A 17730-nucleotide genomic window follows, 5' to 3' on the forward strand; every position below is an offset into this window, starting at 1 on the left:
AACGATAGGGCGAAATTCCTATTAATGTGTTGCAGATAGTATATTTAACTAACTAACTAACTATCCATCACGCCGTTTCCCCGCACGGGTGGGCAGAGAGTACGGACCGCCCAAACAACTCGGTCTTGGCACACACTTCTTTTCTCATTCACATTCATACATCGTCTCATACATACTATTCTATTATTCTGACTCTTGACATGGCTCGACTCGAGTATCTGATTCACTTGATCGTGCCATATCTTTCTCGCGACCCCGACTTCTGCTAGCATTCGCATTTGCATAATATATCCTCCTTACACTCCTTTGTTCGCTCACTCGCTCTATTTGCCCAAACCATCTAAGCGTCCCTTTCTTAATCTTATTCATTACGCTAACATCAGCCTTGCACTCTTTGCACATCTCCACATTTCTCACACGATCACACATGCTTTTACCACACATACGCCTCAGGGATCTCATTTCAACAGCATTCAATCTACTTTCATCCTTTCTCTGCCAGTTCCATGCCTCGCTTCCATACATCAGGGTAGGTACCAGCACTCTATTGTGAACTGCTTACTTCGCTTCTTTGGATATTTTTTTCAATAAGTCCTCCTTTAATGGAGTTACCTGCATTTACCCTTCTTTCAATATCTCTGTCAGTCTTCCCATCTCTCTAGAACATACTTCCTAAATACACAAACTCATCCACCTGTTCCGAGTATTCCTCATTCACAACTATATTGCACACTGTTTTCGTACTCTCTCTTTCAAACACCATTACTTTAGACTTATTTACATTCATCGTTAACTCATTCTTAATCCATACTTCGTTCATCCTAGACACGAGAAACTATAGATCTTCCATAATGTAAGATCAAGCAATAAGCACCGCATCATCAGCATACAACAGGCAACATACTTTCAGATTACTCAAATTCGCGCCCAATCCCACCTATTTCAATTCTTGCATACAATTATCCGTGTATAGATTGGAAAACCACGGTGACATTACGCAGCCTAGTTTAACACCTTTTATGATATCCAACCACCCCGTAAAACCACCGTTCACCCTAACACATGCAACGCTTCCCTCATACAGAGATGCAATTGCCTGAGTCAGATTCGTATTCACTCCATACTTGGACAACTTCTTCCATAGCTTTTTCCTAACTTTTTACTAACGGGTCATGTCCAATAATTCTATTTCAGAAATGTTCTTGATGTAAAATGTAATTTTATATACATAAAATAAGAATTTAAAAATATCATTTTATTCGAGTAAAAATCTATAGAATGATTTTACTTTACCCACGTTAGTAATAACTTAATGTTTTCAGAGAGGGGAGCAAAAAATGTCACGCTCGTGGGTGAATTTCACGGTTGATCACAAATAATTTCCTATTCCGACGGCCAGTTTACCCCTGCGAGGGAGAGAGAGAACTGAAAACCTTGCACAATCATTAACTGAAAGTTCGGAAACATCCAACTATTAATAGAATTCGACTACTGGAACCACATGTTTGGTGATAAATGTAAAATTAGACACTTCGAATATGGCAATAAATTTAAGACTGTATGTAATAAAAATATATTTAACCAGGGTATTCAAATAAGAATTAATGTTTTGAATGTCAATTTAGCCAAGTGGCGGGCCGCAGAAATGGGCTCATGGGCCGCGGGTTGTGTAATTCTGGCTTAGGATCAATGCACATTACATTGGAAGTACTAGCTCTCATCTGAGCAAAACTTCCTTTGAAAGTTGAAATCGTATATATTATTTTAATTAGGATAAAAACGATCTAATCTTTCTATTATAGCATGTGAACTAACTGGTAAATAGGTAAATTGAGGCCACTAACGTAATAGCAGTCTAACCCCAAATTAACACAATGGCTGCAAACGTAATTGAAAAGTGTAAATTTTAAGTCTTCGGTTAAGGCTTATTTTGAGGTTAACCTTGTAACTTTGTTGAGGTCTTAAGAATAGTATTTTGAAAGATGAGAAACAACAATTAATATTTTTTTATTTTATGTAATGAAAAAGACTATTTAAAAAAATATATATAGTTCACCCGCCGTGCTACGATGCTCCTGCTTTATGGTTAAAGCATGTTTTTTAATGAATAAATCACGATTGCAAAAGCAGTGTTTACTACGTCGACATCTTTTTTTCATTACATTAAAGAGGTTTTTTTCACATGCATTTTATTATGTACTAAATAGATGTAGATTCGATAAATAACACGTTTAAGCTGGACACATACGGCAGAGCCAAAGCGTTAGGAAATTAGGGGGCGACATGGCCGAGCCTAGATCCGTGCCAGGTTTGATCTATGTCCACTGTCCAGTGATTCCATGCTGCAAAAATTAAAATCGGTAGCTCATCAAATATTTGCATTGGCTAGTTGTTATATTTTTGGTAGCCAGAGAACTTTAGAGAGGTTTTTTACTCCAGAATATTTTAGGAATGGCATCACTATCTACGTCACCATCGAGTAAATAACTCGAACTTGTGAACTAAAATCGTATACGGGTATATAAAATAGGTTTTTTTCACAAAGGTTTATTTAAAATAACGTAGGTCAATAATATAATAACATACAGAACAAAATCGCTCGTTTGAAAAGGCTGTACCACGGAGGAATCCTTCCTCCGTAAGCCATACTGTCTGAATCAAAGATATTAGAAGAACGAGATATGCTATGTTGGCCGCCGGACCGTAGGCGGAGTACTACCTAATTAGGGTACTTTGAATACTATCGGGACGTGTACGCACAGAAATCTGTTCTATGTATTAGTGCGGATACCTTAGCGTAAGCGAAGGTGTGCAGTAGTATTGGTGAACAAAACCGGCGACACTCGGCAAAACAATTCCACACAGTAAGAACTGCTCATAGCACATCTCGTTCTTCTAATATCTTTGGTCTGAATTCATACTGAGTTGATATTGGTTCGGGGATTGCTCAGACACGACGGAGCCGGCGAACCATTGGTTCAGGGATTTGCCACATACGAATGAGCCGAGCCACGGCGTTTTGGTTCGACTTAGATTAGAGATTAGCCACGATGAGCCACGACATTTGGCTCGTAGGCTCTGCCGTGTGTGTCGAACTTAAGACCACTCCTGAGCTAGTAGACACAAATCGCTATTCATATAATGTTGCTGGTTAATTCTTGTTTCCCTTTTATCTTTTTTTACATGCATAAATTTAACATAATTCTCCATTTTACATTGAATAGAATAAAATGGTTATTATATCTTCTTAAGAGTTACTAAGTAGTATTATTAGTTTCTCGTTTACATTTTATCTTTCTTTAAAAAGACATAAAACATTTTGGATATACGTTTTTTTTTAGAAAAATTCGAATACTCAAAACAAAGGGCAATAAAAGTTAACATTAACCAACCATAAAACATATAAACGATCCCATTAATTTTAAAACATCATTAAAACAATCTTAGATACTAATCTAATGTCACTTCTCCTTAAATGGATGCTTATCACAAACTCGGCATTAACAGATACTTTTATTTGATGTGGCCTTTCTCTTTTAAGGTTACTAGGTACTGTGTTTTTTATTATTATTTCCTGTTCATTGTGGATTTCGAATTGCCTGGATTTTTATCTACGAGTATGTATAGTATATTTAGATTGGTTTTAAAAAGAGGGTTAATCATAATATAAGCGAAACCCTTCGTAAAAGATATATATCTTATGTTAATTTAAAGTTTAGAAAAATATTAATGATTTATTTTTATTTTAGGGAAATCAATATATGTATATCAAATAACGTTTTTGCAATGTTTGTCAATCATCAACACCACATAAATAAATAGTCTAATGCGATCCTGCTATCTCTTGACCAGTCAATTTAAAAAGTGAGTTTTTTGATAATGGGATTGAATTAGATGTACACATTTGAGTAAGTGTATTGGGAATTTAATGCTTGTAGTTTGTATGTTGGCTTAATTCTTAGATCTGGAGGTTCTCGGTCCTGGTACATCCCAATGATCTCAGCGATCCTCTTTCCACACCCTCAATAGAAAATAAGAAGGAAAATAAGTTATGTTATTCTTGTTATGTTCATGAAAATAAGAAGGTTCTGTATTCACACCAAGCCACCTTAAGTCAGGCCAGAACACTGAATCAAATCGACCTCTTATTTCTATCCCCCTATACAGTGTGTATCAGCACGTACCCGACAAACTTTAACCAGTGATTGCTGAGCGCATTTCAAGTAAAATAATGTATATGGTATTTTGGTCTCCGGTGACTCAAATTTAATTTTTTCGCCTAAAAACATTAAAATAACAACAATAGGTACTGGACAGTTAGGTTCGATTCTGGCGGCTGGGCGGTTACTCGGCTGAGTGATCAGTGACGACATGTCAAAGAATTTTTTGTTACTGTGTGATTTAAAAAAAAAATCACTGGTGTCCAAAATTTCATTAATTTTTTTACTCGAAATTAGGTCAAGAATCCCAGTTAGTTGAGTACTTGCTGACACCCTGTATAGTATTAATATGTATTATATGTTAATGAAGTAGTTATAAATATAAGCTATCATGGCGCGACTCATAATTATATGGGCGATCTTATAGAAATAAGATGCCGATTTTATTCAGTGTCCTATCCTGGCTTCAGGTGGTTTTGCCTTGATGTGATTTTTAGTAAAAAGTACATTAACTTGAAGCAGCTTGAGCCCTCAGAACTTATTATAAGTACATCCGGAATGTGGGGGGTTAGGGCAGTCCCACCTTCCCATATAAATATTGCAGGTGACGTTATATACTCTCTCTCTCCTCTCCACCTTCAATGGAATATAACTCACCCATTGGCTTGTTTTCTTATTGTTTGGTAAATCTCATGGTTCTTTAAATTAGTACATACTTCGTTGGACCAATCATTAAGCCCCCATAATTAATTTATATCGATTTATAACATACTTGAACGCCTTAAGTTTTTAAGCTCTTAAAAATAAATGTTATTTTTGATAGTCTCAATACATTTGCCGAGTTGAAAATGTAATTATATGAAATTCCCTAGAAAGAAAATTATAAAAAAACACACCTAATTAATGTTATAGGTATGAAAAAAATCAGTATTTCTTTAAATACTGCTCAAGACTTTATTGAGAGATTTATACTCTATTTTAAATAAGTCATTCAAAATATTTTCGCTTACGCATAGTTTATTTACTGTTTTTTTTTATATAAGCGCGCTCCCTCTAACATTCGAATTTACATATCTCCCTTTTTAAACTGTTATCTTCTTCTTTTTAAAGCTTTCTACGTGTCCTTAAGTTGACATTGCCAAATTTACTGGGTAGTTACCTCATTCCAAGAACTTAATATGAGGAAATTTTGAAAAAGTATGAATTATGTCAATGATAACTAGTGATATTGGGATATTGATATCCCAGAGAGATAAATTATTATTATATATTTATGTAATATTAAATGGTACGTGTTCGTTATTATAGCCTGCTGAATCAAAGAAACAAGCTTTCAACCAGTTTGACTTGAATTAATTTCCAAAAGTACTTAATGCAGAGCTAAAGTGATATAATTTATCACTAAGTTACAGTTATAACAGTATATGATAAACAATACATACTTTAATCGCAGGACTAAAAATAACATACTTAAAGTCTCTTATATCTTATTTTTTTAATAATTTAATGAGTAAAACCTCAAATTGTAATATTTATTCATTGAAGACAATGTCAGCGACTCTCAAACGAATATTTGAAACAGAAAAATAAAAAATACAGGAATATGTTTTTTTGCTATTTGTTTTTGGGGTGTTATGCCGTGTTACGCTAACTCGTTCTTTAGCCAACGTTTCGGACAGCATTGCAGTGTCCATCATCAGGGCAGATGTGTTATTTGTATTAAATGAATGTTATTAAATAACACATCTGCCCTGATGATGGACACTGCAATGCTGTCCGAAACGTTGGCTAAAGGAGTTAGCGTAACACGGCATAACACCCCAAAAACAAATAGCAAAAATACTTTTGGCATTGAAAATCTTAAATCATATTTACAGGAATATGATTTAGAAATTGATCTTAAACTAGAAACCTCCTAGAGCACAGCCCCGGCGAGGCTAAGGTCCTCTTCCCGATTGAGTGGCCATAATATTGTATTTTATATCTTTCAATTTCATGAATATCTCTGTTATAATTCGTAGTGTTTTTCATTTTTATCTTATGCACCCACCTACCTAACATAATAATAAAAGGTATATTTATGCGTGTATTTTAATCTAACGTTTTTAATATTATTCAATAGTTTTGTTTATATTTTCTTTAAATAATCTATGATAAAATAATTCAGTTTGTTTTGGTTTGTATATTTAGTTTTTTTTATATATTTTATTTCTACATCATGTATCAATATAGTTATTATATTATAATGCATTCTATGTACGACTATCATGATACGGGCATGAGCCTAGTATGCTAGTCGATAAAACGCCAAAAAAGTTAAATAATTTAAAAACGTAAGTTAACGTTAAGTATTAACTGTGTTATTCTATTTTAAACTGATAATCAGAAGAATGTGGCTACTAGAAAATTTAAGGATGGTTCTTATTTATAAAAAAACTAATATTATTATGTATATTCGATTTCTGTATTGAACTCATCTTTCGTATTCATCGAAGTATGTATTTAAGAGGTAATATTAATAGTGTCCATTTGCATCCGACCTTAAAACACAATAGCCGAGCGCAGGCGCTAAGGTGAAAGGGTTTCGGGTTCGGTTCTGAGTACGGCCATATAGAACACAGTTTCTGTCTGGTCCACTTTTATTCAACAAAACCAAAACGCAACATAATGCAATACAATACATCGCACGGCACAAGGTGAGCAGCTATCACTAATCAATGTGGAACATTCGCAATCTGCAAACGAGCTTTCTTTTAATGAGAACCAGAATTTAAAATAAATTGCTGAAAACACCTTCACAGCATACTTTAAATATTATATTTGTTCACTCTTTGAGAGCTGGTGGGTCATCGATGATTTATTTCCCTCTGGAAGCATCTAGGATCTAAACATAAATAAGCGAACATAAAAATAAGCGCTTACCTAATACGCAGCACATGGCAGCCGGCCGGTAGACGAATTTGACAGCCAAACTTCAAAGCGGAAAATCCGAGGCAAACTCCAAGTTTCCCGGCTAATTTTTTCGAGTAAGCGATCACTGAAGGTCGTAAATCGTTCGTAAGCGGAGACTTCTTAAACAGATTTCCCTCCGATAAGATTTCAATTGGAGTTCCGGTTGACGTTACTACATTTGCGCATCCGATGTAAACAAATGTTGCATTTGGCTAAAATCGATCAGGACCCGCGTCCCGAGATGCACGCGTACGAGGAGCTTCGCGCTTTTTTGGCGGATAATATTTTGAATTTCGGTTTCGCGTGGCTTTTAGCGCGATTACAAGCGGCAGGCCGCGGTTATCGGCGGCGGAGTGATCGATAACAAAGCGGCGCGCGGCGATTCGCAGGGCCCGCCGCGGACGTTCATGTCGGAGGACGGCGCGCTCGGCTTTGGCGCAGTGTCGGCGAGTGACAGCCGGCCCGCTCGCCGCTGCGCATGCGCGGCCTGCTGCCGGCCCGCCAGTCCCGTCGTCCACCGTCACCGGCCCGTCCCGGCCTGCACCGGCCCGGCTTGCACCGGCCCGGCCTTCACCGGCCCTGGCCCTGATGGATAGATGGATGCGCTGCGCTAGACGATGCCTCCGGCTCGGAGATGCGACACCAGTTCCCGGCCTGATTGCTATGTCTTATTCTGGGTCTCCGACTTCCATCCACGTACTTAATAATACACTCTTTCCTCGATCATTTCTAATCATGTCTAGTAATCTCGTGACCTAGGGTGAGTGGATATTAGATATCTGTCGCGCAATGTTACAGTTTTTACGGTTGCATGATATTTCATCAAAATGAAAATGAGCCTTCAAAAAGTAATATAGAGTCATTAAAAGTGATGAAACAAAAACTAGGTTTAATAGTTACCCATGTAGCCTATTTAACCTAGTTTTTGTTTCATCACTTTTCATGACTTTATATCACTTTTTAGAGCTGTGTTGAACTGTCATTTTGATGACATACCCGGTCACCAAATATAAGACATCAATGGTTGTTGTGTATTTTGGCAGTGTTATTAGATTGGTCAGTATTCTAAATTTAACTTCCGAAACAGTCGTAATTAGCTATTATTATTAATGGATAAACAAGTTTTATAGTTAACCGCGCATTAGGACTGATAATTATAATATTATCATGAAATAATGGTATTTTATCGCCAATTTGGCGGGAAGCCAAATTAGTTCACTTTGGAGAACATTCGCCTGGTTGCGAAAGGTGTCGGGCTCATGTCTCGGTTCCCAGTACGTAAACATGTTTAAATAAGACGATTTCATAATTCTACCAAACAGCCAGTTTTAATTAGAAAAGTATCCACATTATTCAACTATTTTTCAAACAGAAATTTCCAAATTTCGTAACAATATTTAAAATTATTTATTATTTATTTATTTATTTAACGCCCAGAGGGCTTTTACATGGTTGGTAATATAATTTTAATTTGACAGATACTTTGAAACATAAAAAATAAGAATAAAATTACATTTGATAAAAGCTATGCAACAAGTCATACAAACACAAGAAACAAAAACAGAAAATTACAGCTATTTGTAGGTTTACATGATGTGTTTAGGAGTATTGTTGAAATAAATGTTTTAAATGATCCACAAAACTTGCCAAGTTGGTATTGAATATGTCAACATCACCCAAGTAATGATTTCCCATGGTGTGAAGTCGTTGTATCGGAGAGTGGGCAATGTAGTTACGCTTATGTGTGCTGCTGTAGAATATTGTATTTTGTCGTGTTGTTACTGTGGGTGTATGTATGTTTATAAGTTGCAGGAGTTCACAACAGTCGAATTTAGAGTTAAGTATTTTGAATAAGAACGTTAAATCGTTTATTTTACGTCTATCTTCTAATCTATGTATTTTTAGAGTATTTAATAAGAAATTGTATTTTAAGTCTTCGACAGGGATATTTAATTTAAAATTTATAAAACGTAGAATTTTTTTTTGTATTCGCTCAATGTTGTTAATGTGAATTTTGTAAGATGGAGACCAAACTACTGAGTTATATTCAATTAGACTTCTTACTAGAGATACGCATAATAGTTTAATGGCTTGTAAAGAATTAAAGTTTTTAATTGTTCAATACGAAGCCTAGTGTTTTCATACCTTTGTTCACAATTTGATGGATATGATTGGTGAAATTGAATACATTTTGTGCACATTAGATGATTCCGAAGCGATTTTTCCAATAAGAGCATTCTATATATGTATCCACTTATGGCGACACAAGACTCTAATAACAGGGGTTTGCTCAAGGCTCACATTTTAATTAATCCAGTATAATTCGTAGCGATAAAACCTTTTTCAGACTGATACCCACGGATGTAAGTTATTTATATTTAAGATTGATAAAAACATAACCTTTCCATTCAAATATTTTACGTAGAACGGTTTGAAATATTTAGAAAAATTTTATGAACTATAAAATTAGCGGTAAGCACCAGATTTAATTTTTACTAGACGATTAATTAGTAACTTCCCGAGATTTGCTTTCAGAAATATCTGAAATTTTAGTAAAACGTGCATCGGATTGAATTCAAATAAAACTAGCTGAAAGTTTTAGATTTTCTAGGCCTGCTATACCAAATTCGACTATAGCCTTCATATTTACATAATCCTTTATTTTAAAGTGTTTGATAGAGCAAATTCGACCGTAGGTCCATCCAATTCCCGGAGGCTTGCGTCGCGTATTTTTGGAGACGTCTTCTTCACTTACGGCGTTAACCCTTTCACACCCGCATTATTGTTTCCGCATATATTAAATATTTAATATAATGGAAAATTTTTTGAAGATTTTTGGTATTAATATTTCTTTTTTTTAGATTAACATTATTTAATTTGGATTAACATTTGACGTCAGAGGGTATTTTTTAAATAGTTAGGTAAAATAAACATACCACAAAAGTAATACAAATAACTAAGTAAATAAATGGCTAAGTCCTCCATCACAACACAAGCAACATTTTCGGCTTTCTGTGGTGGTAGTAGGAGATTTTCAAACATTGTTGGGTTATTCGACACCTGGGACAAAAAAAAAAAAAAAATTCTCATGTAAAAATACACATTTACAATGCAGTGATAATCTCTAAGGTGCAAACAAATAAGGTTTTTACTTAAATTCATTCAGAAATAAAGTAATAATCTAGGATAATAAATCTTTAAAAATTCGCCATTCTAGTCGAAAACATGTCACTACCAGTGTTAATTTGAATGAACATTGAAATTCATTTTCAAAATACTGGCAAATGAGTGGGAACAGGGAATTGAACTGATGTTATTTATTTATTATTATTTATACACAGAACCCGAAAATGAACGTTGAAATTTGATAAATTGTTCAAATTCTCCGAAACAACCCATCCTTAGAATTTAGAATCTTGAATAAAAAAGTTAAGTCGTTTATTTTACGCCTGTCATCCAATGTGAGTATTTTTAGAGTATTTTATAAGAAATGATATTGTAAGTCTTCTAGTGGGATATTTAATTTAAAATTTATAAAACGTAGAAATTTTTTTTGTATTCGCTCAATGTTATTAATGTGAATTTTGTAAAAGGGAGACGAAACTACTGAGTTGTATTCAATTTTACTTCTAACTAGAGATACGTATAACAGTTTAATGGCTTTTATGGAGTTAAAGTTTTTAGTTGTTCTTAATACGAAGCCTAGTGTTTTCATGCCTTTGTTTACAATTTGGTGGATATGATTGGCGAAACTATGATAGATGTATTAGAATAGATTATGATCTTGGATCATTAAATTTATTGGTATAATGTATTTATTAATATATTTTGTACCATTACCCACTATCTATTTTTAATACCTACCTACAGCTCAATCTTTTAGTCTAGGTACAATATCCGATGAATTTTGTACCGATACACGTTACTATGTGTGAATGTTTCCTTCACGAGAAAAATACAGATTTATAACATAATGATCACGTTTACATCGCGCAAGAAAGAAATGCAAGTTTTCTTTCCATGGGAGCATTCGAATAAGGTTGTCTCCTAATTATTTTTAAGAAAATGAATTAAGTATATTTATAAAATTTTTAAATATTGAAGACAATATTAGTGATTCTTAAACGCAAATCTGAAACAGAAAAATCAGAAAAGGAAACGGTCACATCTGGGACTCGAACCCAGGACCCTTGTCTTTCCGGGACAATGCTCTACCAACTGCGCTAATGGGACCCTATCCTCATCGGTCACTTTTAACTGTATCATACTTCGAATAAGAACTACCAACGTTGTCTTCATTTTTTCACCGCACATTTTTATTGGCAACTATCTTTATGTATGATCGCAAGGTTCGAGTCCCAGATGTGACCGTTTCCTTTTATGATTTTTCTGTTTCAGATTTGCGTTTAAGAATCACTAATATTGTCTTCAATATTTAAAAATATTATAATTTGAGGTTTTACTCAATAAGTTATTCCGAAAAATAATAAGTATATTTAAATACTTCAAAGCTACAGTAAAAATAGTTTCTCGATATCTCAAAAAAATACGAAGTTATGTACTTTCAAAGTAAATGTATGCAATTGTGTTTCGCGACGACACAGGTAGTACAATTATTGATAATTCGGTGACCGGATAAATCATCAAAATGATAATTTATCGCATCTTTAAAAAGTTATATAAAGTCATGGAAAGTGATGAAACAAAAACTTTGTTAACTGGGTTAAGTAGGCTAGGTTAGGTTAGGTTAGGTAAGGATTAAATATATATTTTTTTATACTTTTTAATGACTTTATATCACTTTTTAAAGGTGTGTTGAATAGTCACTGTGTTTAGTTATCATGGAACCGATAATTCGAATGGCAGTACTGCAGTAGGTACTGTCGCGTATTTTCCGTGATGTCGCTTTTCGGTCGATCGCAAATATCAACGTTTTGACAGCTTATATTATTTTCGGTGCCATTCGGTATTATGCAAAAAATCTAAAAGCTTACATTACACATTTGTAAATAACATGAAATTTTGTTGTAGGATTCAACCGCATCGTTCACCGATCACAGTTCTTTTCTGGTGTGCTTTAAAATTGGCTTTTTAATTAAATCTAACGATTTAAATAGAAATCTAAATTCTACAACTGTGCAGTTACTACCATTACTAAAACAACCATTACCTTCTAACATTACATATCTTTAACACTTAAAAAAACGTATTACCTTTAATCATATTAAGCTGATATTGTGATGAAGCCCTTTATTTAAAGAGAAGCAACATTGTACCTACCTAATCAGTGTCTCACCAGTACAGGTGTGACAATAACAAATCGTTTATGAACATATTTGTATTAAGCTTTTACCTATTCTTATTTGTTATTTACTTCTGCATATTTAGCTTATTTATTTTGTTACTATTTTTGTTATTATTATGTATTTAAACATCCATGTATGTAAATTTTTGAGCACCATGCCTGTTTTATGTACTTAAGTAAAAATAAATAAATAAAAATAAATATCTGAATAATATCAGTAACCATTCGAGAGAAAAATTAAATAAAGTCCTTTTAAATTATATAATTTATTAAACGTGCTAAAATGTATTTCTTCTTAATTCTAAATTTTTTTAATAATATAATTTTTTTATTACAAAATAATATAACATTTCAAATTATAACAGTATGGAAAAATAAAATACTCCAACACGAGCTTCAGGAGCTCGTGTTTATGGGAGGAGTATTTACATACAAAAATAAAATAATGCTTATAAGGCGATGTGTAAACAATAGTCAAAGACTAAATAACTTTTATACAACTCTGTGATAGTTGGTACATTAAACTCACGGAATATCTCTAGAGTTGGGATGTCGTATGGTTTCCTAAGGATAATTATCTTTTGATTAATTCTTTGAATTGTTATTAGGTAGCTTTAAAGACTACCCCCAACCCGATACTGCAATACTGCGTTCCTTTTGCGATACTGCAAAAGGAACGTATGTTATAGAAGACATAGATAAGTTTTCTTATTATTTCCACAATTAGATTGATATGGTATTTTCATTTGACATTTTTATCTATAAAGATTTCAAGATATATAACATTAGATTTATGATTTAATTCAGCGCAGTCCATAATAATAATATCGCACAAGAAAAAGTATCTTGAAAGGCAAAAAATGGGACACATTATAAATTTTATCTTGTTTTAAATTATGTACTCGTACCTACTCAATTTACTTATTTAAACAATATATAGTATATTTGCGTTTCAGAGTACACTCTCAGAGTACACTCTCAGAGTCATTGAAACGTTGTTTGAAATGGCTTTCGCCGTGTTTGGTGATCTGAATAGCCAGGTTCTTACCCACCTTTCTCTTCCCCTTCTCCTTCCGCTCCCCACTACCTTCAGCCTCACAATTTATGTTGTGGATTAAGAGGAAGCTACAAACCAAAAATGTGTATATTCTTGGTATACCTTATATTGTAGGTAATAGGCATTAAAATCTCTTGACAAACGCAGTCTAGAATCGTTCGATTTCAAGCACAAAACTAATTTTTATTTATTTTGTAAATAATTTTATAAGAAAGCAAAAAAAAATAATCAAGTGAAACTGTCACAGATAATTTTAGCTATAATAATGTATTTTTTTTAAGTTGTTTCCTTTATGCGTTCATACATTTCTATTGAAAAAAAAAATTTTTTAGGAATTTACATTTATGTTTTTTTATTGAGTAATTTTTTATTTATTATTCTACTCAAGCGAAACGATAGCAAAACCTTCAATTTATCTAAAGCATAGATGATACAGTGATAACTATTGAGGGAAATTCTTGGAATGAGGTCGAAGTATCAGCTAATAATGCCATAAATATCGTTAAACTATGGTTTGACGAAAACTTATTGACACTAAATGTCGAAAAAACCCATTTTATACCTTATAGCCTAACAGGGAATATCTCAAATGTAAATGAAACATAAAAATTCACGAAAGAAATTGCCTCCTTAGAATCGCACCCTGTAACTCAAACTGTATACACATTAGTAGTAAAGAAGAAATAAAATATCTTGGAATATATATATATTTTTTTTTTTTACAGTGAATACCTCACAAGAGTCCCAACTGCTCCCGTCTGGAGCCAGTGAGACTATGGCATCCCCAATTGGGGGATGTTGTGAGGCTGAAGGTAAGTTGGGAAGGGAAAGAGGAAGGTGGGGAAGTACCTGGCTATTCAGATCTAGTCACTAAACACGGCTAAAGCCATTTGGAGCAACGTTTCAATTCTGAATGGTGGTCTTACACCAGGGCGATACTGGTAGTATCTTCCACTCTGGAACGTGCCGCAAATATACTATATATTATTTTAATTAATTAATTGTGAAATAACACAAATTAATCAAATAAAATTTATTTGCGCACGCCGGGTTCGAACCCGCGACCTTCGGAATGGCAGTCCAATGCGTTACCACTGGACTATGCCGGCCGTCTAATAACATCAAATGGAAAAGTCAAATAAATTCCACAGTAGACAGAATAAGAAAACTGATCTATATATTTTTTAGACTAAGAAATATTGTATCATTAAAAATACTAAAAGATATTTATTATGCACTTGCGCACTCTGTACTACAATATGGAATCCTGGCTTGGGGGGGTGCATATAAATCATCCCTACTCCCATTGGAAACTATTCAAAAAGTATTAATAAAAATCATCTTAAAAAAGCCATATTACTACCCAACTATAAATGTTTTTCAAGATTTCCCGGTTCCCCCACTTACAAAAATTTATGACAAAATTGCACTTCTACAAATACATAAAGATTTCTTTAGTAAAAATAATTTACCACTATTGAATATTAGCAAAAGAATAATATCTGTTGGAGGACTAACCGTGCCACTAGCTCGAACCACAACAGCACAGCATCACTATATATTCAAGGATGTAAAATTATTTAATAAATTACCCCTTGATATACGATCGGAAGAAAACTACGAAAAATATAAAAAAAAAATTAAAATACTCTTGTACCACCTCATAACTTTACTTATTGTTTAGAAATATGTTTTTGCCTTTTCAATTCTTTGAATCATTTATTAACTAACCTATATTTTTATTACTTTTATTGTTATTTTTTGTTAAATTACTAATATTTTTTGTTTAATTTAAAAAAAAATGTAAAAATATTTTGTTGTCCTCTCCTAAACACAAGCAGCTGCTTTATTAGGAGAGTGATTGAAATATTGGTGTTTATATTGTTATAAAATTGTAACCTTGTTTATATGTTTCAATAAAAATTAAAAAAATATATATGTTTTTTTTTTTTTGGTATTCATAATGTACGCCAATTCGTTATAAAGATTAATCAAAATAGTGATTTGGCATTAAGCTTCGCCTTGACTAGAAATTTCAACAATATTTTGCCTTTGTTAGAAGTTAACTTGAGTAAAATTCTCCCGTCTGGAACCCAATTCATACTGAGGTTAAACCGGCAACTACCATTGGCCTTACTGTTTTTTTTTATTCCAATTAAAAACAAAGAAAAAAATTATCACACGTCGCCACTGATCACATTGTCACACATCGCAAAGGATAATGTGATACGATCTCTGTCTCGTGTTTTCTCGGATTTTAAAAATATTTTTTTGACATGGGGGGGTTCTGAAATTAAATGAAATTTGGGACATTTGAAATGGGGGGTCCAAAGTAATTATCCCTGAGAGGCCCGATAAGAGTAGGTATAATTTGTTAATCGAGAGTGGTGCTTGCAAAAACTGAAATCTTGGTGACAGGGGCGAACTAGCAATCAAGATTTTGAAAATAAGCCTTTCCACTGAAAAAAAAAGTTTAATTGCATAAGAGAACAAAAATATTTTAAGCATACTATCTTAATAAAGACGTGTCCCCAGTTTGGTGATCGTGGATAATATTCTATACAATAAGTTTGAAGTTATCAGTTGCTTGGAACGGCTTATATTTGGTGAACAAATCTGCAAAGCCAGGTACTTTTAGACCTTTCTTTTCCCCATATCCCTACCCTGCCCAGTATCTTCAGCCTCACAACTCCCCAATTGGGGTGTCATAGCCCATAGTCTCGCTGGCTCCAGATGGTTGGCAGCAGTTGGAACTCTCATTGCGGCATTCACTTAATACTAAATTATTGAAGTTATCAGTTGCTTGAAACGGCTTTAGCCATATTTGGTGACCAGATCTGCATAGCCAGGTACTTTTCCACCTTTCTTTTCCCCATATCCCTACCCTTCCCAGTATCTTCAGCCTCACAACTCCCCAATTGGGGTGTCATAGCCCATAGTCTGGCTGGCTCCAGATGGTTGGCAGCAGTTGGAACTCTCATTGCGGCATTCACTTAATACTAAATTATTGAAGTTATCAGTTGCTTGAAACGGCTTTAGCCATATTTGGTGACCAGATCTGCATAGCCAGGTACTTTTCCACCTTTCTTTTCCCCACATCCCTACCCTTCCCAGTATCTTCAGCCTCACAACTCCCCAATTGGGGTGTCATAGCCCATAGTCTCGCTGGCTCCAGATGGTTGGGAGAAAAATAATGCAATTCCTTACATTTGTACGTCCTTTTATAAGCGAGAGCTATGGGCCAACTTTAAGAAGAGCAGCATGGAAAGACTACGCATGCAGTATAACAACGCCTACCGCATGATGTTTGGCCTACCCAGATACTGCAGTGCTTCCAACAGGCGCATTTACAAACAAATTTACACAGAGACAAAATGCAAAACGGTTGAATTAAAACAGGTCTTCGTTACGCTCGATCAACAATTTGACAAGAATTCAAGTCATTTTTCCCACTAGAATTCTGGTTAGCGATTAACATTGAGCATTGGTCGTCTAAACCTAAACGCTGGCAAAACAAGATATTTAGATATTTAGACTTTTCCGTACCCCACTCTTTTGACTGACGTTATTTTACCGGATAACGGGCCAGTGCGAAACTGGTGTCATGTTCACGATTAGTTTATGTAAGGAAGACACTCCCGATGTCTACGATCTTGTCAGTTTGAAAAAAGATGCAAGCGAGAATACACATTTCTAATATATACTAGAAAGAAATTTAAATTCAATTCTTTCTTTTTCAGATAATGTCTCAAAATTTTCATGTAAAATGGAGCTGATTTCCTTCCATGCCGTTAATTAATCTGCTTATTTTTATAACTCTCCGTGGTTTTATCCCATAGTACTGTATTATTACATAGTATTTCTTTTCAAGTTGCGCTAAAAAATAAAACATTTGTCCGGCGTTGTTAATTCATTTTAGTGATGTTCACTGCACCGGGCCATGCGACATACTGCCGAGGGACGACAGGTGAACAGCCAGTACGGCGGATGTTGGTGAATGAACAAACATTCATAGTTAACTCAAACAACACTGAGCAACGCGCACTTGTCCGTTGGAAAAAACAGACTATCACCCGTCGCCGTCAACAACAGCCCTTAGTGTCTAACTTGTATAATTTCTTAAATACGATAGAACTAAAGCCAGTTCTTGGACATGTTTAATGATTATACTTGTGAAACAAACTACATAATTGTCATTTTCTTTAAATTGCAATGATTAAGGATAACAAAAAATAAATAATGTTGTTAAAGTTTGT

The 17730-nt window shown here is 34.2% G+C and overlaps 1 protein-coding gene across 1 annotated transcript in view; it reads right to left on the bottom strand.

Moving 5' to 3' along the window:
• Window positions 1–7531, bottom strand: part of LOC149412470 (uncharacterized) — a 409188-nt gene extending 401657 nt beyond the window's left edge. The window contains exon 1 of the mRNA XM_089645888.1: window positions 7083–7531. The gene's annotated coding sequence lies outside the window, so the exon portion shown is untranslated. The remainder of the gene's footprint in view (window positions 1–7082) is intronic.
• Window positions 7532–17730: the final 10199 nt, after the last annotated feature.

The sequence above is a fragment of the Hesperophylax consimilis genome, chromosome 23 (assembly GCF_061612785.1).
Source record: "Hesperophylax consimilis isolate HC1 chromosome 23, BYU_Hcon_1.0, whole genome shotgun sequence".
NCBI classification, from domain to species: Eukaryota; Metazoa; Arthropoda; class Insecta; order Trichoptera; family Limnephilidae; genus Hesperophylax; species Hesperophylax consimilis.